We start from the raw sequence: 10,476 nt of genomic DNA on the forward strand, positions 1-10,476 counted from the left end.
ATCTGGATGTCAACGGAGTGGGATGTCCAAAACATATGAATTGTAAATTTTATTGGAACTCAAACAGCTGGGTTAGAAGAAAGATAGTGGCCTGAGGAAGGGAAAGCAAATTATAATTTTGCCCTTTTCATTGCAAGCAGCAGCTCCAGCATGCTGGTCAGTACATGTGGCGCTCTGAACCAGCCATTGCACATGGTTTTACTTGTCTAGACACACCAAAAAAAATACAGAACTGTGGACAGACTTGCTCAGGGACTGACTTTTAAAAAAATATTTTATAGAAATGGCAATTACATTACCATATGTTTTCTCAGGTGGTGTGTTACTCAGCTTCATCATTTTATTGTATCCGTCTTTGTTCCTTTCCTGTGAGGGAGTCATTACAAGATATACAGAAAATTTTTTTGTCTGCTTATATGCATGTGTATGGAGGGATTTTTTTATTTCTCCTCTTTTTCAAACTGCTGTTATTCTGCTTGTTTTCGTTCTGCAGGTTTTTGTCCAGCTTTGCTCACATCAAGCTTATTTTCCCCTTTACATGTCTCTAAGACTCCTTTCTTTCATCCTCTTGCCTCCAAATACCTCTTTCTTTCATCACTTTAAGAAAGCATAGAGACCGGAGAGTATTTTTCAAATATCGAACTAGAATCTTTCAATGGGTGACACAGATGTTCAGGCATAGAAATGTGTCAAATGGCCTCTTAAGTTTCCTTTTAATGTTGCTTTCTACGACTTCTCTGAAGTTTTATATTTTTATATGTTTTTTTAAATTTTTTTGCTTTATATACTCGCTTTTTTAATTGATTTTATGTCATCCTGAGAAGACCTGATGTATGAATATGATTTTTTTGACTATAAACTTTTATTTTTGCTTGAGGTATTCAATTGCCAGTTAATGTCTGGAAAAAGGTAATGAAATTGTGTTAGCTCTAGATTGGCAATATGAAGGGTAGATATACTGCTCTTTCCAGTAATGGAACTGAGTGCTTGTTTATTACCACAGCTATTATTGAAGTGGTTGTCAAATGAGTGTTTTTCCTATTTTGTGGATTGTTTACCCATACAAGCTTGATTTTCAACAGCTTACTCTATTTAAAGACAAGAAATACATAAAAGTCTACCTTTTCAGCATTTGCTGGAGTTGGCATTTTTCACTATGAACTGTAACCGTTGCCATTTACTTGCTCCTAAAATTAGGATAGCATTCTAGTAATGCAGCTCTAGGAATAGAGAACTTGCATTAATACATGCTTTTGAGCAGTAGTTGTAACTCATATACAACTGACTACTAGCCTCCTTCATCCTTTTTCCATCATGTAAACATACTGGCAAAATGGTGTCTACACAAACAATCGTGATACATTGGGTTGTGGGGCAAAGCATAAGACATGAGCAAGAAAAAAGTGCAGAATTAGGACTGACATAACTTCCTAGAATTTTTCTGTTACAAAAGCATGGACTAAATGTGAGGTAAGGTGCAGTCGAAAAGGTACAAGGAGGCATACAGACACGAGTAACAGTGTTGTATAGTAGTGTAGTATAAAGATAATATTTTTCACATATTTAAACATATCTATAAAATGGTAGGACAGGACTAGTGATTTGTTGCCTTGATTTGAGTACACTTTAGGTAAAAAAGAAAGGAGCAGCGGGGTTGATAAGGAGGTTGCAGTAAACAACATGACACAGAAAGAACATTTTTTTCTAATTTCCCATTTTACCTAGTAATTTGTATTCCATAAGAGGGACTCCTCCAGTGAGTGTATTTCCAGTGCATAATTTCACTTCTCAAGTGGTTAAGCACTTGGACTGCAGCCTTGTGTCTCCCAACACAAATGTGCTGTAATTGTTCAGAAATGCAGTGCTTTTTACGGCTCACTGCCACATGCTACATCGTACTAATTCTGTCAGCTCCCTCAAGCTCAGCAGATGCCGCAGTCAGGCAGAAAATGAAAATCTTCCAGGGAGTTCTCTTTTCTGAACCAAGTGGTTCAGCGGAGCACACGTCTGCATCAGAGGTTAGAGTCATTGCAGTACTATTTTGCATTCTCTGTCAAAGTAGAGAATACCCACTAACATTTTTTCATTTTACGACACAAAGGTGTACGTATGTTTTCATTGCAAAAATTCAGAATGAGCTGAAAACCCCAAATCAATTTCCACTGAGAAAAATCTAAAAGGGAGAAATAGGTCATTTCAGACTAATATGACTTGGAATAAAACATTTGCTTTATACAACTACCCTAAATGGTCTGATTTTTCTCCCGGTTCAGTATTTGGCAATAAGCACTGGCCTTCTGGGTGGCCTGGTGATACTGTTTTGCTTTGGTTTTTCTCAGCTGTAAAAATGGAAAAGTGTCACGTCAAGAAACACTTCCCAATTTGTAATGATAAATTTTGTTAACTTTTTTATGTTTTCTTGTACCTAGTGTGTTTAACAGTAAAGAACAATATACATGTGAAGAAAGATATATCCCATGAGTAAATACAGGTTCTGTAATTAACCAGTATATTGTAGCAATACGAAAGGGATCTTGCTGGTATATACTTATAGTAATGAACTCTATGTTATTTCTATCAAATGCAAGAAGATTGAGAGATTTAATGCACTATTTATATTCAGTGTTTAGTCACAAGGAGATGAAATTATTGACAGGTTTATAAAACTATGTTTCTCTGTGTTTGTGTTACTCCTGGTTAGTATTTGATAAATTCATCTTTTCTTTTAACTATACTCTTTCAAATGACATGACAGTGAGTGTATGTCAAGAAATGCATTAAGCACTAGTAGTCACTGTGGTAAGCAGTAGCTTGCTTAGACGAAAGAATGTATAATACAGAAGATGTTCACTACATCACTCCATTCATGATAAGTTGAAATGGTCTATATTAAATATATGTAGAACAAGACCATTTGCTAGTTTAATTTGGGATGGATTTATTGATTTTTAGTGATGCTTTATACAGTTAAGGCTGTGATTTTATGATCTCTGCCTTACATAAGGATTGCTTTCACATTGGGATTATTTATTTGTATACGGTAAAGTTCAGATATATCTTGGTAGAATTAGCAGCTACGTTTATATGCAGCTAAGAGGAAAGCAGTTTAGTAAAGAGATGCTGAAAAGAGGTCAGGTATTTTTTAAGAAGAAGGCTCTGTAAAAACATGTGATCTGTTTATGCAAATTTTGTAAAGGGAGTTACAAGCTACTGCTAAAGGAGCATTTCAGTGTCATTAACAATCAGATGAGACATCAATGCCGTGATGGACCAGTACAGTGCAGCTGATATGAGGAAGGAACGATTCAGACATGGGGCCCTAAAGATGTAGTAAATCAAGATTTAGTCTAAGTCTAGAGTTGTCTTCTGCATTTTACAGCTGCCACTGAGAGCACTCAGTGGGCACCTCAACTTATTTTTTTCACTTTGCAGTTTCCACGATTTCTTCTGATCGTATCCAGATGTGTCCATCAGTCTTAGTGCTGAACAGTTTGACGCTGCCTCCTAGCTAATCAATATCCCAAGTCTAAGCATGCTTACACCCCCACTTCAGCCTGATGGGTGTGCCTGGTGCAAATCTAATGCTTTGAACTAAACTCCAGACAAGAAGTTGAGACAGCGTCTGCCTTCTGTTAAAAAAAATAAGGAAAATGTTATGCTTTTGGTCTCTAGCAGACACAGTTTATGTTTAAGAGACCCTGTTTGGACTACAATATGGTCATGCATGGCGTAAGGGAGATTTCGGTCTTCATCTATGGATTCCCGAGAGTGGTGGTGTCCTCATGCTCTAAGCCATCCTGGGCTGAGCCAGTTTTCCTATTGACAGGGATAGAGAAAGCACAGGTGAGCCCTCCAAAGGGAGTACTCAAAGGGAGCGGGACTCTTGGGTGACGGGCCTTACTTCAGGGGCTGTTAATACATTTTTTACAATAAATGGTGAATGTGTAAAATGGGCTAAATCTTAAAAGTATGTGTTCAGTTGTTCTAAATTCCAACTGAACTCTCTGTCCTTTCTCACAAGTGGGAGAAGCAGCCTGTATCCCTACTGCCACAGAGCTCTGGATTTACTGCAGCTGCCAAAGAGGCTCTGCACTGTGGCATCAAAAAAATCCAGTTTTAGTTTCAGTCCTTGCCTCCTTCTGTGTACTGTAGGAGGGTAGGAGAGAAACACCGATTAAGATATTTATGACCTAAAAAAGTAACATGGTAGCTTTTAGATAAGCTCAACTCTTAGGTCCCTGGCCTGCTATGGCTTCAGTGCAGCTGGAGACAGTGATTGTGGCCATCAAGTAACATGGCCTGGGCAGAGAGGATTGTTAGCCTTAACGATGGATGTGAGACTTGATTACTCACCATATGCTCTAGCTCTAGCAAGTCCTCAGACAAATGCTCTTCTGGTGCCACCAACTGACTCACCAGTACTGATCAGAGTGTATTAGGTGTGCTCTTGGTAAGCGTCTTGCAATTTAATTTCGTTTGAAAGCAACCCACTTTACATGCTCTGAGACTGCTCTGCAATGCAAACTAGGATGTGGGAAGTCAGGATTGTCCTGATTCAAAGTAAAAGGCTTATGCAGCCACTGCCAAAATGCTGTGCATAAAGGTACCCGTACAACGGGTGTACCCCCAAAATGGGAAAGTGACAATTGTTTAAGAAATAGAACTGTGACACCTGTAAGCAGTTAATATTTCTACCACACCTCAGAATACCAGACATACACTTGCTTCCTGTTTGAGTAATGGAGAGGCGGTGATTTTTAATCATATTTATCAACTGCATGCAGTTTATATTTAACCTTCTCATATTATTTTATTATATTGTTCTGAAAATGAGTGCAAGGAAAAGGCATAATGGTCCCACTAATACAATGTACCGAGAAACAAGGGATAAAGTACAAATGGAGACGATTTTAAGATGTTAAGTTGTTAAGATTTTAGAGGAAACGAAAAAGTTGTCAGAAGAGGGCAGCCTTTTCATATAAACTCTAAACCAACAACAATACAGAACACATGTTAAATTATTCCTATAGCTATAGTTGAGCATGCCAGTGTGGGGTTGACCTAGTTAAGGAAACTGCAACATGCAGAAAACTTGATCACTACAAGAATGATCAAGTTTCTCTTTTTTGCTACCTTCAAAGGACAGAGGCGTGGCTTTGCAGTAATAGTTTTCCTTTTCTGTTCAGACAAGGGAGTTGTTAGTTACAAATAATTTTAAGATGAGTCAACAAAGGGGAATGTGGTCATCCTTTTTTCTTTTGCAGTTAAGGGCAAGTGAACTTAGAATACTTTGAGTATTAAGTGCAAAATCCACTTGCTTAAATATTATTGCAGATGCAAGCGAATATTTAGATTAAGAAATAACAAAGCACTAATAAATGAATGCTTCGTTAATGTATTCTTATGCACCAATCTGTGTCAGTACTTATTCAAATACAATATGTAGTCATTAAGACTGTTTCAAATACTGAATTGCATAAGCAATTGGCAGACTACAGTGGGTTTTATAGAGAACTTGTTGCAGTAGACTCCAGCTACAAATAGCCTGTAACTATTGCAGTAAGTGTATCACTGCAGTGATGGAAGAGAAACCCTAAAATTTGAATGAACAATCATTTGTGAACTGACACAAGATATTATGAACCTGTGTTTGTTTTAATTTCTGATTCCTGAGTAGAAGGAGTAACCTTGCGGCTGTGTCTTTTTGTGACTAACTTAGCCCGAGTAGGTCAGGGAAATGGAGCTGGAACTCCCAGACTGTCTAGGTAAGGCTATATGAAGATCACCACTAGTGTAAGGAGGTATACTTCATAAAAATACAAAACAGAAGTGGCAGTTAAAAGGCATCCGTAGGAATTTTTCCATAGTAAGCCCTTTCTACAAATCTCAAACTAAAACGTCCAGCATCTCAGCAAAGCTTATTAACTCAGCCATTGTTGCCAAGTGACCTCAAGATATCTCATGGCCAGTAGCTCAGAGCAGGAGCAGAGGGAGCTCTTATCTCATCTAACTGTAGATAATCAATCATCTACTGTATGTGAACAGCGTAAAATATAAAATATACAGGCCAAATAGGACTACTACATTAAACTCTGTAGCTTAAATCATAAGGCTTCCTTGAGCATACAGGGATTCACACCAGTGAAAAGTAACCCAAGTGGTTTTGGACCCCCCTGTTCCAAATAGTGTATGCAGAATAGATCTCTGTTGCATTCTAAGAAGGGAAACCCCACCTATTTATTATGCAAGAGAATGCAATTTGAACACATTCTGTCTGTTCAAAAATCAGAAAGGAAAGAAAAAGCAAGGCAACTGGAGGATTAGGACTCCTGACGTTCCAGAGATTTAATATGCTTATGTATATTTAGGATGGGAACTTTGCCCATTTTGAAGTGCTTATAAATCAGTTTGTTATTACCTTTTAGTTGATATGTGAATGAATCCTTGCAAGATGTAAGAAAACACAGCCACTTCTTTCAAAAAATCTTTAGTGAATTAGATTCAGTAACATTTTAACAAAGTGGTCTGCAAGGAGGAGAATTAGGCTGCAGTGATTTTTCTTAAAGAGAAATGACAAGCACTAGTCCCTGTACAAAGTGGTATTAGTTTTCTCCTGTGGTCAAGAGAAATCTATTGCACTGACCACAGTAATAATTGCTTAAAAATGTGTTTTTAATTCGAACAAACTAGGAGTCTAATTGAACTCGCTTGATGTAAAAACTTTTTTCTACCTCAGAATCGCTCCTGCTAATCGACGATTAGGAGGAAAGTTTCATGAATCAAAGTAGATTCCTGTGGCCTTCTGAAAAGGGAGTGGCAAGTGATTTCCAAGCATGAGTTTAAAAAAACCCTAGGTAGCAGAACTAAAGAAATGTATGCTATCAAAGCAAGGCTAGTTTGGAATTCTCAGTGTTTCAAAACAAAGGCAGGCATTGGCCAAGCCAATGCAAGGAACCCCAGCTGTCATGGGTTAACCCCAGCCAACATCTAAGCACCACGCAGCCGCTCACTCACTCCCCCCCACCCAGTGGGATGGGGAGAAAATCAGGAAAAGAAGTAAAACTCCTGGGTTGAGATAAGAACGGTTTAATAGAACAGAAAAGAAGAAACTAATAATGATAATGATAACACTAATAAAATGACAACAGTAGTAATAAAAGGATTGAAATGTACAAATGATGCGCAGGGCAATTGCTCACCACCCGCCGACCGACACCCAGCCAGTCCCCGAGCGGCGAATCCCTGCCCCCTCTTCCCAGTTCCTAAACTAGATGGGACGTCCCATGGTATGGAATACACTGTTGGCCAGTTTGGGTCAGGTGCCCTAGCTATGTCCCCTCCCAACTTCTTGTGCCCCTCCAGCTTTCTTGCTGGCTGGGCATGAGAAGCTGAAAAGTCCTTGACTCTAGTCTAAACACTACTGAGCAACAACTGAAAACATCAGTGTTCTCAATACTCTTCGGATACTGAATTCTGTATCTCCAAATCTATTTTAATATGTGTCAAATGTCAAAAAAGTCCCCCAATTTTCTTAATTTTTTGGAATCTATAGTGAGTGGAAACTTGGGTCTAGCACTTCGCTGAGGACTCAACTTCAGTTAATGAAGTTTCTAGACACTGATTCAGTGAAGCATTGAAACTACAGGTGACTTCAGTGATTGGTTAAGATGAGAATTAATTAAGCACTGAAACCGAAGCCTACCTAATTGCAGTCTCAAAGAATTAAGTGGTTTTTGCTTGGAGATCAAATATTTTCTTAGTGCTCGAAACTGTCATAAAATATTTAGTTTGTGTATGTATGCATATTATGCTTTTGTTCCAATGAAGAAACAAATACACAGCATAAGGAAGTAGCAAAGGGTGTCTAAAGGGTCTATCAATCTTTTCCTTCCCATCATCTACTCCATGCTCATGGACGCTTCTAATCTGTGGTTTCCACGCTTCAGGCAAGGCTAAGGGCAAGGCAGCGTTAATCACAGCATGGCTTAGTGCTCAACATGAGGTGCATGCATTGGATGGCAAGACACAACCCATTTTCCTATAAAATCTAGCAAGGTATCTTCACTGTGGACGCAGAGTAGATGGGGCTTTAGCTTTTCAGTTCTTATTCTAAACAATTCTTTCACTTTAATGCATTTGAATTCCAGCTGATCTTCTTTAAAGGAACAGAGGGCTGTATGAAAGGTGCCAGGAGCTATACTTACGGTTTAAAGGTGTTGTGGTACATATAAAGCATATTATCATATTTTAGGATAGCTAAATTTTGGATATTGCCCAATGTTTTGACTAAAAAAAACATATTGGAGCCTGGTAGGTCCACACTATTGAAGAGAGATATATAAAGTCTGAATTTTCCTAAACCAGTATGACTCTGCGTTAAGATCTGTCTCCTTCTGATGCTGGCTGGATTGAATGTAGTAGACCTGTATAGTTGAATACGTGTATGCATGGAATAAAATTGTCAACCCTCATATAGGTTATCATTAACTTGTCAATAGGCTACTCTTTATTATCAGTAGCTGGATCTAATTTTAAAAAGTGTTTTTTCTTTCTCATTTTTGCGTCCTTTTTTCTGAACTAAAAGAGGAGAAAGAATTCTGGTTAGCGAAATTGCTAGATTTGCTTTGATAACTTTGTCCTTATTGTGAAAAGAATACTTAAAATTCTTAAATCAGAACCAGTTTTTAAGTAAATATAATAAACATATAATATACTATATAATGGTATAGTGTATAGCTCAATCAAGTGAAGGACTTGTGCGGATTTATGTTTTATTTGGTCCATTTGCCCTAACTTCTTCAATAGAAAAAGAGTGTGTGTGCATATATATAACAATGTCTCTGAATCAAACTTTTTTCAATGCTATTATTATCTTTCTGGTTGTTCTTTGAAGTAACTATACCTATTTTTTTAAATATGATAAAATGAGGCAAGAAAAGGACTATAAGAAGTAGTTGAAATGAGGCCAAGAGTTTCACCAATTGTTCAGCAGCCCACAGAAAAAGATTTTGTGTTGTTGGCCTTTGTTTTGAGTGGGGAGGCTTGAAGGGGCAGGGGATATGCAGCTAAACATGTATATTTAAAAAAGAAAAAATATCACAGGCTTTATACAATATGTGGAAAGAGGTATCAAGACTTGACCAGAAGCTGACCTCGAGTGTTTCCATGAGAACTGATAGACAATGCAGTGCGATGCAGACAAAGTGCAATCAGTCACAGGGAGAACTGGTAGATCCTTGCTCGTAACTCTTCTGAATTGTGCCTTTCCTGCAAATGCAATTGTTACCCAATGTATTTTGATTGCTGTATTGGATAGGTTAGGAAGCTTGTATATTTGAGGACATTGTAGATACCAGAAGGTCAGTGGTGACAAGTCTCAAAGAATGGAGCCAGAAGATAATGGGAATCTCTAACCTGATCAACAGTGTAAACCGAAATAAAAATGTAGGAAATCATTCAGGAGAGACAATCAAAATAATTACAAAACAAGCTCTGGAATGTGCTCCGGGAAAAGGAGGGATATTTTAGGGTGCAGTATTATTTGGAGAAATGAACTTTGACTTGCTAAGGGACCTGTCCACCGGTGGGACTTTGTTCATAGACATAGTTGCGTCCCGAGTTGAGCCAGTTCGTTCCAGTTCAGATGAGTGGGTTTTAAAGTGATAACTGGATCCTCAACTGTCTGTCAGCTGAAGTGCTGCCTCCAGTAAGGGCTGCTCCCTACCCTGATATACTCTTTACTGGGAGCCATGCCACCCAAACTTGGCTCAGTGGGCAGCTCTTCCTTCCCCTGCCCTCTCCAGCACAGAACAAGAACTCCCCATCCCTAGAACTGCCTGCGAGTCTGGCAGCTCACCCGTTCCTGCATCTCCTCCAGCAGCGATTTTTGCCTCCCAACAAAAACAACCCACAGGACCACAAATGGTAGTTGAATGCTGGGTTCTTAGCGTTGATGCTCAGTGATAGAATAAGTTTTTGGGCTTAAAAAAATAGAAGCATCCATCTCACAAATACAATCCCAATTAACAATATTATTGACATTCTTCAAAGTGAATAAGCTGAAAAGAGAAAAAATGAAACTACAATATCTAGTCCTCAAAGGCTTTCAGGTCGCAATTGAAGTGCTGAAGCAGTGTGATAGCTAGTGCCGATAGCCCTCACTCCATGCCTTCTCTGCACATTATGCAGAAAGTTGCAAGTTTGTTAGAGTGTAAAAAGTCATTTTTTTTGTTTGCTAGGTCTTCAGGGTAGTCAGTGGAAAGATTCCTGCTGATTACAATGGTCTTGGATCAGCCTCCCCCCCCCCAAAAAAAAAAGAAGAAAAGAAGAGATTATGTAATCATCAAATCTGTAGCCAATAAAGGGAAATCTATAAACACTTATCTACAATATTAAAGAAACTTTGAAAATGCAATCCAGTTAAAAAAATAAATACAACTAGAGCTCCTTCAGTCGTTTTATCCCATTATATACAGG

The sequence above is a fragment of the Haliaeetus leucocephalus genome, unplaced genomic scaffold, assembly GCF_000737465.1.
Source record: "Haliaeetus leucocephalus isolate CR32 unplaced genomic scaffold, Haliaeetus_leucocephalus-4.0 Scaffold228, whole genome shotgun sequence".
NCBI classification, from domain to species: Eukaryota; Metazoa; Chordata; class Aves; order Accipitriformes; family Accipitridae; genus Haliaeetus; species Haliaeetus leucocephalus.